This window comes from Pleurodeles waltl, chromosome 9 (assembly GCF_031143425.1).
Source record: "Pleurodeles waltl isolate 20211129_DDA chromosome 9, aPleWal1.hap1.20221129, whole genome shotgun sequence".
Lineage (NCBI taxonomy): Eukaryota > Metazoa > Chordata > Amphibia > Caudata > Salamandridae > Pleurodeles > Pleurodeles waltl.
In genome coordinates, this window is record NC_090448.1 from 695,975,215 (window position 1) to 695,991,518 (window position 16,304).

Genomic DNA, 16,304 nt, shown 5'->3' on the forward strand with positions numbered 1-16,304 from the left:
ACTCAACAGCCTTAAAGACGTGAACAATCCCAGTAGTGCTTGAGGTGTTGAAAATTCTGGATACCAGCTCTCCAAAGTGCTTGGAGAAGTTGGTATTTAATAGGGATTGTATCTCGGCTGATAATCTCGCTATCTGGAGAGCATACGTCTCTCTAGCTGATGTCAACGTGACTTGTTTTTGAAACAGTAGCGCCTTTAGTCTGCTCAGCTTTTCATAATTTACACTAACAGTATCAATATGATGCCCGATTTGTGACACTTTTATCTCTCATGTGTGGGGAAATAAAACATCTCCACAACATGTAACGACCTTAGAGACTGAAATTGCATAAGCAATTACTGGCCGCATACCGCAACAGCTTTGGTCGCTCAGCACCACATAACTTCCATTCGAAAGTACATGAAATGCTGGCCGAATCAAAGGAACAGGAGTACCCTTCAGAAACCAGGCCAAGTTTGCGACCCCCCGCATTGCAAAGGCCGTGAAGGGACACCTGCTTGCAGATCATTGAATGACTAACAGTAGTCTCACATTCGCTTCCGCTAAGAAAGACCTCTGTTTCACTGTTCAGACATTTAGAATCAAAGGGCAACTCCCACTCTTTTTTAACATAGCTATCGCCTAGTCGCTCGTACCTGCCTACGACAAGATGTTTTAGGCATTTCGAAAAACAAAAAGTGGAAATTAGCAGATTAATGATGCCATGTAGGAGCCATACTGTTGAAGGACTCTCTGCAACTTTAAAACGCAACACTTTTAACTCCTCTATATGAAGCATGGTGAAACTCGTTATCTTTTAGCCATTGTCTGCTGTTCCCTGGATAAATTAAAAGCTGCTAACAATTCACAACCGTTAATGTACTTCCATGGAATTTGGCCATTTTTTAATGTCTGTAACTTACAACCTAACTGCATGATGGAACGCAGTTGACTTTGTCCATGATATAAAAGGGACATGTCTGTCTGAATGATATCAATCGCAGACAACACTATGGGGGTCATTATGGTGGTCGGTGTAAATGTGGCGGTAGATACTGCCAACAGGCTGGTGGTAGATACCGCAACATTATGACATATACCACACTGACCCCCATGGCGGTAGCAGCAACCGGGCCAGAGATAACAATCTCCAACCCGGCGGCCGCTACTATACCGGCAGAGGCTTTTTGACCCTGCCTACCGCCATGGTGTTCGTGGCATTCGTAATGCCATGAAAACCATGGCGGTAGGCCCTACCAGTGACAGGGAATTCCTCCCTTGTCACTGGTAGGAGGCCCACCTACCCCCCCTAACACTCCCCAGACAACCCCCACCCCCCATCCACGCTCCCTCCTTCCAATCCTCCCCTATACACGCACACTCGCAGGCACACACCACGCATTCACACACTCACTCACACAGGTGTACACACATTCATACACACATGCATCCATTCATTCACACACACATACATACACACATTCACACTGACACGCAGACATGCATTCTCATTTACATTCATACACGCATTTGCACACATGCACACACACACGCAAACAACACTACACACACATTTGTATTCACGCACACACTCACACATTCAGGCACTCCCCCCCCCCATACACACAGACAACACCCCCACACCCCTCCCCTGTCGGAAACCTGAGTTATCTGAATCCAGGGGGTCTTCTGGCAGGGGACGGGACGGGCGCTGCTACTGCCAGCAGCGTCCGCCAGCAGAACACCACTAGGCCATATTATTTTTCATAATACGGCTGGCGGCGGTCTACTGGCGTGGTGCTGGTGGTGGTAGCAGCGCCATCTTAACACCGTCCGCAAGCATGGCCACAGACGGATTTCTACCCTTCTTGTGGCGGAAATCCGTCTGTAGTCATTTTATGGCAAACGGATGTTAACTGCAGCAATGGTCTTTTTGTCAGAGTCACCAGATCCTCGGGGTCTGCGCACGTTCCCAACACGTCCACCACTGAACAGCTCCAAGACTCTGATAGATAAATCACAGAGGCTAAGAGAGTTCAAGAGGGGAAGAGCGGATTAGGAAGGGAAACAGCTGGGAAGGAGACCTGTAGTAAGAAAAAGGTTAGAACACACAATATGAAAATTATATCTCCTGAAATCAATACTAGACTATGATTCTAAGCATAGTCATTCCGAAAACATGAACAATCTAAGAATTACGTTTAAAATGACTAAGTTTCAAGATGGCCGGATACCTGTAAGGGAATCAAGATGGATTAAATGAAAACTTTCTTATTCAAGTACTTTCCTTTACATGAGAATCAGAAAAACATTCTGACTAAATTTTAAACCAGTCATATAAATCCTTTTTTGAGAATGCATACTAGGACCATACAATATTGCATCTAGAAACTCTGATCTTCTGTGTACTCTTAAAATGTTTCAACACAAATTGCGCATATTGTAGATTTATATATATATATGTATATATATATATACATATATATATATATATATATATATAGTAAACACCATAAAAGGATTGTGCACCATGAATAACACAATATGGATTCAGGAAAAACAAATCACATAACTTGTCAACTCGAATATTACATGATAAATATCTTAGAATAGTGGCATACAATAAACAACATGAATTAAACTCGAGGAGAGAATCATGCGTCTTGCCGATTCGAGTGTCACCATGTAAAAAGCCAAGAAATGGTAGTACGCAATGAATATCAAAGTCAAATCATCATTAAACGAATCGCGCGTCTTGCCAATTCGTAAACCACGATGTAAATGGCAAGAAATAACAGCTCACAATGAATAACAAGATCAAAGTACAATTAAACGAATCGCGCGTCTTTTGCCGATTCTTAAGCCACCATGTAAATGTCAAGGAATGGTAGCGCGCAATAAACAACAAGGTTGAAGCACCATGAAACGAATCATGCGTCTTGCCGCTTCTTAAGCCACCATGCAAATGTCAAGAAATGGTAGCGAGCAATGAACAACAAGGTTAAAGCACCATGAAACGAATTGCCCGTCTTGCCGATTCGCAAGCCACCATACAAATGTCAAGTAATGGTAGTGCGCAATGAATAACAAGATTAAATCAGCATGAAATGAATCGCGCGTCTTGCCAATTCGTAAGCCACCATACAAATGTCAAGAAATGGTAGCGTGCAAAGTAATCTGTTAATCATTAAAGAATTAAGCCAAGAATATGAAAGTTCTCGATAACGGTGTCGGGAGGCCAGCCCAACCACCGTCTTACCGCCCAGAACAAGGATCACCAATGAAGAATGAAGGGCAGAGGCCTGGAAGATCAAATAGGCCACTGGGACAGGAGCTCAGGAAGTAGCTGCTGCTCTGCACTGGGACCTCTGAATAGTGAGCACTTGGAGCTGGGCTGGCTCCCTTTTATAGAGTCTTGGCCCAGCCCACAACCACACCCAGGCATGCTGCAGGGAAAGTCTCTGGAAGGCCCAGGAAAAGGGACCACACCCTAGCATACTCTGAAAGCCTGCAGCAATACAATGCAAATGAACAGTATTTGTAAACACATTAGAAATAAGTCTTCAGGATTAAACTCTGCAATGCAAAAGGTTAAACAACAACATATCAGCACAATGCATAAATTACGTTGTTTTGAGAGTGCTGGGTTTTTGCATTCTAGTCGCCAATAGAGCGCGCACTTCCCTGGTGTTGACACTTTTGGAGGCCGTTGTTGCGGCGGTAGGCGGCATTTACCGCCATTGTCATAATTAGGGCGTATGTTTGTTAGGGAATAAATCCTGTTGGACAGTGTTCATGCTGTTATCAACAACAGCTAAAGCCTTTTCTAAGCTCTCAGCAGCTTCTATCTGAGAAAGCTTCCAGATCTCATTATGCATAGCATAGATTATTCTTTTAGAGCATGGCTTTCTAGGACCTAGCAAAAAGTCCTGCAAGTCTACATCTTCAGAAAGAGTGTTAAGATGTTCTTTAACTGTGGCTAATGTGTTAGACTGTACCCACTGTTGGCACAGTTTACACACACTGTATATTGTAAGTATACCCATGTGTTGACCCGAGACGAAGCGAGGGTCTGGCCGGCTAATCTTTAAACCCCCTGAGGAATTCAAAAAACTTGCCTGACATCCATTGGTGTCTATTGGCCAAATCAACTACCCGCCGGGACTGGAAAGTGAAGAGTTATAGATACCAGCCTGAGCCTTTGCATCTAGCTCTTCCTCTGTGACATTCAGGAAGAATTGCCAATCATTAAACTTTGCCTGTGTTGGGATACTGGGCATGTTCATTTCTTTTATTTTTGCTAAACCCCAGACAGGATGTCTGTTGAATGGTGTCACTTAAAAAGACCATTTGCACAGGAATCAGGCATGCTCTAAATAAAGCTTCCCTACCCTGTATTTGTCAACCCTGTATTTGACACTCTTTAAATCAACAGTGTTCCTCCAGTATTCGTAACCTTCAACTGCAAGACGGGAAACAATGGAGTCTGAATAAATCAGCTTTGTATTAGTTAGCTACATTTTCCTAATTTTGGAAGGAGGTGACTTGAAACAATATGACTCTGGATGTTTTGTGTCATGGCCAGAAAAATAAGTAAATTTATCTAGATAGCGTTCTGGGCTCCCCACTGGTGGTGTTGAACAGTGTTCCCACTGTGTGTAGTTAAGTACTGGTCTGTGTCTAGTGGCATGGTGCAGGTAGTAATGTCCCCAGTTATTATAACAGAACATTTCCCCAACATTCATTGTATGTCTATATACATCATCCTTTCAAATACTGAATAGTCCTTCATTTCAGTTAACACTGAATCAACTGTCTGGACATCCCAATCATCAGATACAACACCCGGTGTAATACATCTGTCATAGAAATTTTGAATACGCATGGAATTTGAATGACCTCAGTAGGCCCATATATATCAAATGGAACATTGCCCCACACAATCCCATCAGGAATTGGGACAGACAAAATATTCACAAAGGACAAATCTCTTCGGACCTTATGTGAGGTGGAGTTAATGATATGGAGTTAAGACTTCATCCACAAGTTCAACTGAGGAGCGTTCAGGAAGGTGTAGGAAAGTACCATCTTGCCTGGCATGTTACCCCCATATTTCACTGTATGTATGTTGTTTTAGTTTATGTGTCACTGGGACCCTGCCAGGCAGGGCCCCAGTGCTCATAAGTATGTGCCCTGTATGTGTTCCCTGTGTGATGCCTAACTGCCTCACTGAGGCTCTGCTAACCAGAACCTCCGTGGTTATGCTCTCTCTGCTTTCCAAGTTTGTCACTAACAGGCTAGTGACTAAATTACCAATTCACATTGGCATACTGGTACACCCATAGAATTCCCTAGTATATGGTACTGAGGTACCCAGGGTATTGGGGTTCCAGGAGATCCCTATGGGCTGTAGCATTTCTTTTGCCACACATAGGGAGCTCTGACAATTCTTACACAGGCCTGCCACTGCAGCCTGAGTGAAATAACGTCCACGTTATTTCACAGCCATTTACCACTACACTTAAGTAACTTATAAGTCACCTATATGTCTAACCTTCACCTGGTGAAGGTTGGGTGCAAAGTTAATTAGTGTGTGGGCACCCTGGCACTAGCCAAGGTGCCCCCACATCATTCAGGGCAAATTCCCCAGACTTTGTGAGTGCGGGACACCATTTCACGCGTGTACTTTACATAGGTCACTACGTATGTATAGCGTAACAATGGTAACTCCGAACATGGCCATGTAACATGTCTAAAATCATGGAATTGTGGCATTGGGGGGACAATTCCATGATCCCCCGGGTCTCTAGCATAGTACCCGGGTACTGCCAAACTACCTTTCCGGGGTCTCCACTGCAACTGCTGCTGCTGCCAACCCCTCAGACAGGTTTCTGCCCTCCTGGGGTCCAGGCAGCCCTGGCCCAGGAAGGCAGATTAAAGGATTTCCGCTGAGAGAGGGTGTAACACCCTCTCCCTTTGGAAATAGGTGTGAGGGCTGGGGAGGAGTAGCCTCCCCCAGCCTCTGGAAATGCTTTGATGGGCACAGATGGTGCCTATCTCTGCATAAGCCAGTCTACACCGGTTCAGGGATCCCCCAGCCCTGCTCTGGCGCGAAACTGGACAAATGAAAGGGGAGTGACCACTACCCTGACCTGTACCTCCGAGGGGAGATGCCCAGAGCTCCTCCAGTGTGTCCCAGATCTCTGCCACCTTGAAAACAGAGGTGTTGGGGGGCACACTGGACTGCTCTGAGTGGCCAGTGCCAGAAGGTGACGTCAGAGACTCCTTCTGATAGGCTCTTACCTCTCTTGGTAACCAATCCTCCTTCCTAGGTAGCCAAACCTCCTTTTCTGGCTATTTAGGGTCTCTGCTTTGGGGAATTCTTTATATAACGAATGCAAGAGCTCACCAGAGTTCCTCTGCATCTCCCTCTTCACCTTCTGCCAAAGGATTGACCGCTGACTGCTCAGGACGCCTGCAAAACCGCAACAAAGTAGCAAGACGACTACTAGCAACCTTGTATCGCCTCGTCCTGCAGGCTTTCTCGACGGATTCCAGGTGGTGCATGCTCTGGGGGCAGCCTGCCTCCTCCCTGTACCAGGAGCTCTGAAGAAATCTCCCATGGGTCGACAGAATCTTCCCCCTGCTAACGAAAGGCACCAAAAGACTGCATCGCTGGTCCTCTGGGTCCCCTCTCAGCCTGACGAGCATGGTCCCTGGAACTCAGCAACTCTGTCCAAGTGACTCCCACAGTCCAGTGACTCTTCAGTCCAAGTTTGGTGGAGGTAAGTCCTTGCCTCCCCACGCTAGACTGCATTGCTGGGTACCGCGTGATTTGCAGCTGCTCCGGCTCCTGTGCACTCTTCCAAGATTTCCTTCGTGCACAGCCAAGCCTGGGTCCCCGACACTCCTTCCTGCAGTGCACAACCTTCTAAGTTGTCCTCCGGGGTCGTGGGACTCCCTTTTGTGACTTCGCGTGGACTCCGGTTCACTTTACTTCTAAGTGCCTGTTCAGGTACTTCTGTGGGTGCTGCCTGCTTCTGTGAGGGCTCCCGGAGTTGCTGGGCGCCCCTCTGTCTCCTCCTCCAAGTGGCAACATCCTTGTCCCTCCTCCTGGGCTACAGCAGCATCCAAAAACCTCTAACGCGACCCTTGCAGCTAGCAAGGCTTGTTTGCGGTCTTTCTGCATGGGAACACGTCTGCAAGCTTCATCGCGACGTGGGACATCCGTCTTCCAAAGGAGAAGTCCCTAGCTCTCTTCTTTCTTGCAGAATTCCAAGCTTCTTCCATCCGGTGGCAGCTTCCTTGCACCCTCAGCTGGCATTTCCTGGGTTCCTGCCCACTCTCGACACTGTTGCGACTATTGGACTTGGTCCCCTTGTCTTACAGGTACTCAGGTCCGGAAATCCACTTTTGTTGCATTGCTGGTGTTTGTTCTTCCTGCAGAATCCCCCCATCACAACTTCTGTGCTCTCTGGGGGTAGTAGGTGCACTTTACACCTACCTTTCAGTGTCTTGGGGTGGAATATTTTTCTAATCCTCACTGTTTTCTTACAGTCCCAGCGACCCTCTACAAGCTCACATAGTTTTGGGGTCCATTCGTGGTTCGCATTCCACTTTTGGAGTATTTGGTTTGTTTTGCCCCTATACCTATGTGTTCCTATTGCAATCTACTGTAATTCTACAATGTTTGCATTACTTTTCTTGCTATTACTTACCTAATTTTGGTTTGTGGACATATATCTTGTCATAAAAATAAAGTACCTATATATTTAGTAATTCTGTGTATTGTGTTTTCTTATGATATTGTGCATATGACACCAGTGGTATAGTAGGAGCTTTACATGTCTCTTAGTTCAGCCTAAGCTGCTTTGCCATAGCTACCTTCTATCAGCCGAAGCTGCTAGAAACACCTCTTCCACACTAATAAGGCATAACTGGACCTGGCACAAGGTGTAAGTACCTCTGGTACCCACTACAAGCCAGGCCAGACTTCTACAGAAGGTAATGACCATTTATGAGTAAAAAGAAAACAGTCAAGAAACCAATCCATAGGAACAATGCAAAAAATGGCAAGCAGAACCATACATAGTTCTATGGATGAATTAAATAGTAATTTGTAAGCCATAGGAACAGCCTACGTGTCTTTGATACATTTTCAATTACTGAAGTGGATGAGTCTGTAGAAAAGTAATCCATGTCGATGAAATTATCAGAGGCACTCTCTGCAAACGCAGGAGCAGGTACATTACTGGGGGATTGATCCACTTCGGCTGGAGGCTCATTGTAGACGATGTTGTCAGTCTGTGTAATGTTAGTGTAGAAAATAGCCAAATCTTTGACTGGTGCGGTCATTGAAGTGGTAACTGGAATCAGCAAGAGCTCATTTTCTGCCCTCCCCATCGTCGAGGAGGTATTTGTAGCATTGTGGGAAATGCTTGTGTAGTCAGAAGTAGAGTCGTTATTTCTGCTTTGTAGAGGTATATCTTATTGGGTAGTGAGAGGAGACCGGAACTACCCAAGGGACCTCTGGGTCTACTGTGCAGGATCGGCCACATGGTGAAGTTTGACGTTGTCAATGGAAATTAATCTGTTTCCTTTGGAACCAGGCTGCGGTGGTAGGATGTCAGTTCTGGTACCTTGTACTCCCAGGACTTGACAGTGATTTTCTCACCAACCAGATCCCTGACTTTAGGAATCCAGCCAGTGGAAGTTGTTGGTATATCCCTTATTCCTAAGGTGGCAGCACTGGATAATTTATCAAAATAGCTGAAGTTCCTGTAAAACAGTGAGACATTCATTTATGTTAAAAGGTGTGTCTGCTGCCACCAAACCAGGGCCATCAAGATCTGGGACATACAAAGATATCCCAAAGAGAACCTCAAGGGAGTGTGTCCCCGCAAGGGCCGTCTTGGCAGATTATTCAGTGCTCTCTGGACCCTATGTAGGTAATGAAGCCAGCTGCGGCCAGAACCTAACACTCTAGCTGTTAAAGACTGCTTTAGATCACTGTTCTGCCTCTCCACAACCGAATTTCCCTCAGGATGGTATTGTGAGGAGTAATGGAGTTCAACACCCATTGTCCCCAGGGTGTCCCTGAATGCCTTAGAGGCAAATGCAGGGCCCTGGTCCGAATGGAATGCTGCAACCGCATATGTACCAATAAAGATCAGCAAGTCTTTTAGAACAGTTTGATTGTCAGCCGAACGCGGAGACCATACCCACAAGAATCTAGAACAAGAATCTACATCGACTAAGATGTATTTGTATGCACCATCAGGTTGGAGTGGACCACAATGGTCCAGGTACACACATTGTAGTGGCCTGCTGGACACTAAGAGGGATGTCCACGGTGGGCGTTTGATGTTTGAGCCCTTAATTTGCTGGCAAATGTCACAACAAAGGACAAACTGTTTTGTCTATTTGTATAGATCTGGCCACCAGAAAAGTTTCTGTAAGAGTGTTACTGTGGCCAAAATACCAGCATGTGCAGAAGTGACACCCTCATGTGCTGTTTTTATTAGATCTAATCTTTGTTCTTTATTCGGGATCGCTCGATCTCCAACCCCAGGAATTGTTGCAAAGGCAACATTCTGTGCACTGATGTGGCAAGAATATTTTGTAGGGTATGCGTTTGGGAGAGACTTGCCTTCGTCCGCAGCTTTCACGGCTGTCAGAATTTCATTATCCAATCTCATCTGAGAACGCGTCACTGGAGCCACAGGAACTGTAGCTACTGCAGATTTGGCTGCTTCGTATTGCCGATAACGTGTATTCCTACACGTTGGTGGCCCAGCGTATGTACTACATGGACACATGGTAGCTTATCCTTAATATCAGTCACCCTCCCGCACAATGTTTGGTGTTTTATGGTGTTTCCTTTGGAGTCTCTAAACCCGTTCAGCTTCTAATGGTTGAGGTAATCATTGTAGGACTGGACGCAGTAGTATGAGTCACAGACAATTAAAGTCAGCAATCCTAGCTCTGTGTGTTCTAGTGCTAGAACTAGGGCTTCAGTTCAGCCTGCTGAACTGTGCAGTCCCCTAGGGTCTGCGTTCAGGTATTGTGAGGGTGGAAAACTCCATCTTTCATCACTCCACTCACTGATGCTCAAGTGGCTGGATATTGATGTTTGGTACCCTCAGCTGGTTGTGCTGAACCATCAGTGTAGATGACAGTATGGTATCTATCAGGTGGCAAGATATCTAGAAGAGCGGGGTACTCCTGTTCGTATTGGAGAAATTCTTGTGTCTGAAGATCAAAGATGCAGTCAGAGAGGTTTCCCACTGAATCCAGCATGGATGTAATGCTTTAGCGTTAGGTATGCTTTCTAAGGTGATCGCCTCTAAGGCTGGCACCCGGGTAATGACAATGATGCGTTTCTCTTGGGCAAGTGGCCTCTCCTTAATGACAGCCATCTGAACTGCAGTTAGAATTTTTTCTGTAGGTGTAAAACATTGTTCTACATTGGAGTATAAATGTGATTTATTTGCTATGGGCACTGTGTCACCCTCATTAAAGGAGACATAAGTGAACCCAATGGCACCAGCAATTACTCTGATGACCACATTTGTTTTGTTGTCACGGGTCTGCAAGTGTTTGGCTTCTTGCATGTCCTGCTGCAATTCCCTAAGGATGCGTGTGTGTTCAACCTTCCAGTGTCTGCTAGAAAAATCATGGCATATTAAGCTATAGAGTGGCTTGATACGTTGTGCATAGTCAGGAATGTAAGTTCAGCCAAAATTAAAGAAACCAAGTAAAGACTGTAGTTTCTTGAGAGTGTTAGGTGGGTGGAGTTGAGCACATTTCTCTAGAAAGTGCGGGGCCAGGCTCTTTTGATAGCTCGTATCCCAGAAACAGTACACTGAGAAAGCCTATTTTAATTTTTATAAAATTTCATTTATAGCCTAGGGCTGCGAATTCTAATATGATCCGGTCGACCTTGGCAAGATGAATGTTGAGAATGGCATCTCTGAGACAGATGTCATCCACATAGGACAAAGCCTCAGAATCAATATCATGTAACATTGATGTTACACGGTCTGCGAATAGCCCTGGGCTGTTCTTGTAGCCTTGGGGCAAACGGCAAAAGCGTTTCTGTGAGGCAAATGAGAATGCACTCAGGTCTTGACTTTCATGTGCTAAATTCTGGCAGAAAAACCAGTTGGAAATATCCAACATATGTATGTGTATGACTGTTTAAGTGTCTGTAATCTAAGACTATTCTATAGGAATGGTCTGGTTTTGCAACAAGGAATGACGGGTTATTCATTGCAGAGACACAGGGCTCTATTACTCCCTGGTACTGGAGCTGAGTGATGATTTCCCTCACTGGAGCTTTTGGTTCGTGTTTAACAGGATATTGTGGCTGAGGTTGGGATGTCGACCTGATAGGTATTACATGACAAGGAGAATCCTTTCCCCAACCTACATGATTGCGATACAACACAGGTGCCTGTGCCAAAACCCAATTGACAGCGTAGGCTTGGTATACCACCTCCGGAACAAGATTAGAGAAAGAAGGCAAAATGACATCTTCCCCATGTGGGAGCTTACGGACGTGCTCAGGTGGCCAGTCCCTTTCGGCACCAGGATATCACAATTAAATAAATTCATCCCAAAATATCCCACCAATGGTGCGCTCCATGTCTCCCACAATTTGGATATTCAAATCATAATCCCTGTCGGATGGGACAACATGGCCATCCGCAGTCTCAACTGCAATTAAATCGATTGTTGCTGTCGCATCCAGATGATCTTACAGACTCTGGTGACATATCGTGACCTCTGCTGCGCTGTCTAACAGTGTCATTGCCCACGTCTTGTTCTTCAGCAATGTTCTCAAGTGTACTGACATTTATAATTGACAGTGCTGCCACATTTTTCTATTTTAAACTGTGACTTTTGTTGTGGGGAGTTATCTTCTTTTTTGTCTGAAGACTGGTGAGTCTTTCTTCTGTTTCACGTATTCAGGACGTCGATCAGGACGGCCCCCTCTCTTGCTATGTCTATCCGGTGCATCCTGAAAGGAACAAGAGGGACGTGAATCAGTATATCTGTCAGGATCTTTTATACTTTCTCTATTTCTGAGAGTGTATCTCCTTTTGGAGTTCTCCGGATGTGGAGAATCTGCTCTCTGATATCGTCTATCTTTAAATTGTTTTTGCTTATCCAAGCGGTCTTAGAACCCTCCTGTGCTTGTTTAGTACCTTCCTTAGGGGTGGTACTCTGTATTTCAACCTTCTTCGGCTTGGCTCCCAAACTATCCCGTCCTATACTATTATAGGTATTGGAAATAATTTTTGGTAGCTCCTTCTCCCGGTCCAAATGTGGAATCTCTCGGAGACGCTGGCGTATAGCTTGTGCTACCGCTTCCGCTTTGATATTACTGAGTATGACTGAGGAGACTGCGTCGAAGTTAGGCATTAATTTAATCTCAAAATCTAGGGCTGGTGCAGCCATGTGCTAATTTTGTATTTGTTTTAACACTTCCGGTAAATTGGCAAGTGTCGGAGTACCATGTGTAGTAGTATATATTGAAGCGAAGTCTGTACCCCATGTAGCACGGTCATCCACCGAGGGAACCATCCCGAAGGGCAAGCACATTGTTAGAATTCTATTTTTCTCCTGTGGTCCCGTATGCGAAAACACGGCTTCCAGCTGATTTGTTTTCTGGGGCTATCCAGAACGGTATTTATTCCCGTTCTGTGGGTACCTTACCCATGATAGTATGTACTGTTTTTGGATTAATCCCAGTACCCAATTGGTATCCAGCAGGTGCTGGTGGTGCTGGACGCGCTGGTGTAGTGTTTAAAGTTCGCAGTTGTCTGTAAGGTGTTACTAGTTCAAGATATAAGTTTTGCAGGTCTGCTGCCTGCATGTTTTGTATACCTGGGAGAGGTGTTTATGTGGCAAACATAGGCCACGTTGGTCCTTCATTACCTAAGGGACCTAATCTCCCTGGCTATATTACATGTGGTAGGGCGCCATTAAACCAGTTCTGATGTTCTTGATAAGTAATCGGAATCTCAAGATACTGGTATGCTTGGTACTGTTGAGTTACGTTTGCAATTTTGTATGTGTGGAATGTAAATGATCTTTGGTCTTCCTCAGGAAAGGTGACACAAGAGTAGAATGTTTCTGTTTGGTAAGCTTCACTAGCTTCTACTATGAATGTAACATCCCCGCCCTCATCTGTTAAGCCATGTGCTACTAGGTGTAATGTTAATCCATATCTAACATTCTCTGGAATGTCTATGGCATTAGCCATATTGTAAAATGGGTAAGAAGAGATGGAACCAAATGGGGAGCAAAGTCCTTTTATGACTTCGAGCTTGAGCAACCTACAGCCTAATTAGGTGGTCCCTGTTCAGCTGAGGAGGATCTTCCCCAAGACAACGGAAGTCTCCATATAATGGTACTAAGGGTACCTGTTGTCTGTGAGACAGTGATAATCAGGGTATCCATAAATTAGTGCCTAGACACCATCGTTGGTGGCGCCATGTCATAGCTGGACTCTTGCTCTGGGCAAGACTGCTGGTTTAAGGATGACAGTACTTATGTTTGTAGGTGACTATGCCAATCCTACAACAACTCGCAACTGTCATCCCAACCCTCCCAGTTCACAAGCAGCACCTTACCAGAAACCCAAACAGTAAAAGGTGATTTGTGGCAGCCTTTACGCATAGACTCAAGAGTGTGACATCTCAGAGAGTGCTGTGGTTAAACGGAGATGACCCCTTTCTCACATGAACACCATGTCTCATTCAAACACAGGCAATGAAGGAAATGCTGTAATGTTTGAATAGGTTTTATTTTAGCAAAACTACAATTTGCGATAAGTTGCATGGGCTGCAATGATTAGGATAATGACCAATGCAGGAAACATAATGGAAAATTCAAGAGTCATTAATACAAAAACCCCCACCATCTTGCAATATCATGAAATAACATGAGATGTGAAATATGTCCTAATACCCTAGCATAATGAGCCTAACGTCTAACCTAGAAGAGAGCTAGGTGTGATAAACCTAATCTGCCAATGTCATGACTATGAGAAGAGCCCCTAACCTTTGTTACCTTGGAATGAGGTCTCTAGCTCAGACTCCATAGGGACACGAAGACTGTTTCAGCGTCAAGGTGACATGCAGCACTGATAGCAGCGATGGCATCTGGTCGGAATGCCACTGACTATCTGTTTAAGTGAGGAGTATTTATACAGATTTGCTTGGACCCCTGACATAGGTCTGTTCCCAAATAATAGGTAACAAGACATGCTTGGGACAGTAATTTATATAAACAATTCCCTCAAAGCGTGAAGAGGGAAAGTACCTAGGCCCGTATTTATACTTTTTTTAGCGCCGCATTTGCGCCGCTTTTTGACGCAAAACGGCGCAAACCTACAAAATACAATGGCATTTTGCAAGTTTGCGCCGTTTTTGCGTCAAAAAACGACGCAAATGCGGTGAAAATAAAGTATAAATACGGGCCCTAATGTGAACACCTACAGTTTGTTTATCTTTGTCGCTTGATATTGACGCCTTAACGCGGTGGCACTGATAACGCAAACTAAAACACGGGCCCAACTAAAAACAAGGCAGCCATCTTAAAATATTTAATTAAATAAATGTGCTAAAACAGAGCAAGCTAAGCAAGGTAAAAGTCACTAGGTGATGGGGGCACGAGTCTGCAAGCCAAAGGCTAAGCTAACTCCTGTATCCCATTAAAACAAACCCGGATTCACTACAATAAGAGGGAAAAGAAATTGACCTATCGCTATTTGGCCTTTTCAGGTGGACACTGGTGGTTATATTACCTTTCTGCAGTTGGGGTTGGCAGAAGCGGGGAGGGGGAAGAGAAGGGTTGGGTGAACATGAGATCATCAAATGGAGAGACGACAGCGGGCCCGCCCCATGTAGTTAGTCAATTGTGAGTTAGGCACCTAACTTTAGCCAGTGGCAGTACCCGTTTTGAACAATCTCTCCTACCTGTGCTTGTAATGATGTGTGATTGTGCATGTTTCACCTAAAAAGGCTAATAAAAATAAAAAAGTTCTACAGTATTCTGTTTTTTCAGTGAGTGTGTTAGGGATAGACTAGTGAAATTTAACAAAACAAAAGTTATCTTTGGGAGTTTACCTTACTACTCCACCTACACAATACCGCTGGTGAAATTTGTTGAGAGCGTTCTTGTCCAATGGGTGGTTGGGTTTGCGGTGGTGGAGCTGAAAGTGGTGCAGGTAGTTGTGGCAAAGATGGTAGGTTGGCAGATGGTGTACACCTCGTATGCTGAGGTATATCTGCAGAATCTCATTCACGTGTTGGCCATCAAGAATGGTGTAGGTATGTTTTGCTTATTGCCTCTATCATCTTTATGGCCAAGGCATGTAGCCTTGCACTCCATTCCCTCAAACTTCGAAGATGTTCTCAGTATATATCTTGCTTACTAACAATTCACAATGCTATCTAAGAGATAGGTATGCTGTGTATCATCTGAGTGAGCCCTTTAAGGGAAATAGCTATCTCATGCAGAACAGCCACCATTACATGAATATCCTCCAGCACATTAGACTTTTGCTGGAAAACAATTATCCCTCCATTAAGAAGGATTAGACTAGGCCTATCCCTCCTCCCACCTAGATGTGTGGCTACCAGACATGGAGTAGCAGTTTGGCTATTATGGAGGACAGTGCCATCTGAGTGGTTATTGGGGGGGGGGGGGAATGATGAATGGGAATACCTGCTCCACACCAGGGGTATTCTCACCCTCAGATAGATGAGAGAAGACCAACAATGCTCCTTCATGGGAGGAGTATATAGGATACTGTAAGGAGGTACCTGTTTGTTGAGGTGTGTAGAGTCTTGTGTAGGAGGAACTCTGTGGAGTTTTAGGTAGGGGCTGAAACAATCTTCAGAACTGATTTTGGAGGATGAATGCTTCCTGGCTGCTAGGTGGATTTCTTGGAGATGTTCTATGAAAGGGAAACAAATTCTCCTCCTTTATGAGGTCTTTCTCCACCTCAATTAGCTCATACTTGCCCTCCTCTTTTTAGCAGTTGTGGCTGCTGAGAAAGTGCTTAGAAGAGGTCTGGATTCTCTCCTTGGAACTGCCTTTAGGTGGTTCAGCAGCATATTCTGACGAAATTTTGCTAGTACCTGCAAGAAAAAGATATAACCAGTTGAAATCCAACAAATACCTTTTTGAGTCAAATTTAAAAAAAAAACAAAAAAAAAGTTAGTACCATGTGAACATGAAGAAAAATATGAATTTAAGGATTGATGCTTGCATTGAATTACTATGGTGGTCATTACAACATTGGCGGTAA